This window comes from Marmota flaviventris, chromosome 9 (assembly GCF_047511675.1).
Source record: "Marmota flaviventris isolate mMarFla1 chromosome 9, mMarFla1.hap1, whole genome shotgun sequence".
NCBI lineage: Eukaryota > Metazoa > Chordata > Mammalia > Rodentia > Sciuridae > Marmota > Marmota flaviventris.
Genome location: NC_092506.1, coordinates 55905312 through 55906896, shown reverse-complemented (window position 1 = coordinate 55906896; position 1585 = coordinate 55905312). Strand labels below are relative to the sequence as shown.

General features: G+C 37.4%; 1 protein-coding gene across 3 annotated transcripts in view; it reads left to right on the top strand.

The window, feature by feature from the left end:
- The window catches only part of Znf215 (zinc finger protein 215), a 68022-nt gene that overhangs the window by 27572 nt on the left and 38865 nt on the right, over positions 1-1585 (top strand). The window lies entirely within an intron of this gene.

Sequence of the window (1585 nt, the reverse complement as noted above, 5' to 3'; positions counted from 1 at the left end):
CCAGGGTGTTTTTATTTACAAAGTAATAAAAGTAGTTACTAATGATAATAAATAACTGAATTTTTTCATTCTCTCACTCATTTTTTTTCGACAAATTTTAAGTTTGCGCCCAAAAATCCCCCCCCAAAATTTAATTCAACATTTTGCACATCAGGTCCTGTGTTGGCCCTGAAGACACGTTAGTGAGGAAAATAAATAAATTTCTTGCCTCATGGGATTTATGAAAGGATGGTTAGAAGCCCCAGGGGTTTAGAATGTACACGTTTAGGTGGCTAGCACCTCAGGGGTTCTGCCTCTGCTACAGTGGCCTATGCCTTGTAGCGTGGTAAAAGACTCCGCACTGACAACAGCCTAAATCTCACATTAGCCACATGGGATATGAAAGCTGCTTGACATAAAGGGTAAAGAACTCCCCAAAGATAAGTAGAGAGAGATTATGGGAACATGCTGTAAGGAACTGAAATGATTCTTCGTGTACTCAACTTTTTTTCTGTAATCTTAATGTGATTGAATGAAATCAATTGTCCTTTTCAAGCTGGCTTCTTATTTGGTCCAAGTAGTTTTTCCTAGTGAAGTAATATGACTCTGGACTCTCAGCAAACAGCAGCCTTGGGTTCCAGGCAATCTATCTGTGTGCAAATATATTCCTAATATATCATTGATAATCATAGGGCTAAATAGTATTTGCCACACAAGCCTATCCCCCCACCGACTCTATAAATAACCCTAACTTTGTGTGCCATAAAGGACAAGGTGTCCTTTAGCTCTCTTGTAGCAAGGGCTCCCAAAGGACAAACTTAACAGCAGGATAATAAATCATTTATTATAGCATATAAGGTGTTATATTAAATTTATACAACAATACATATATAAACACATATACTATTTATGTTACATAGTAATTTAATGACAAGAATGTCAAAAAATATTACTGATAGGTTCAGTGGTCTGATTTGTACTGGACTGCACAAATGTTCAGGCCAATGTTTAGGGAGCAAGGTTCTCAGTGAGCAACTCTTGGCTTGGAGTCATGCCCAAAAGTTATTTTATTACATGTAAAATTCTCAGTGCAAGAGGGTCAAAATTTTAACACAAAGGTAAATCTTCCAAGGAACAAAGGGTTGGACTGATGACAAATTAGGGATCAAAGGCAATCAAAGTGCTTGATGTATGGCTAAAGAAAGGGTTATTATAACCAGGGTTTAGGCACCAGGTATGGCAAATGTTTTTGTAAATCTCTTTAAGGTATTACCAGACTTCCTATCCAGGTTGCCTTCTCTGGATTTAGGGTCTGATTTACAAGTTCTCCCAGTCAAGTAAACAAAAGAATTCTGAGAAGAAAATAAGGTGGGGAGACATCTTAAAAATATAGCCTATAATTTAAAACAATTATAGATAACAATGATGACTGCCTCTCATACCTACTTCATACAATTGTATGTAATACTTCCCAATAGGAAAGTCCTTATAGAGGCACTGCCCTAAAGACTTTAGGAACAGATGTATGTCCTGACATTCCGTCCACCTGACCTTGGAATCAAAGGGTCTCATCCCAGTAAAACTTGAACATCAAAACCTGTACCTT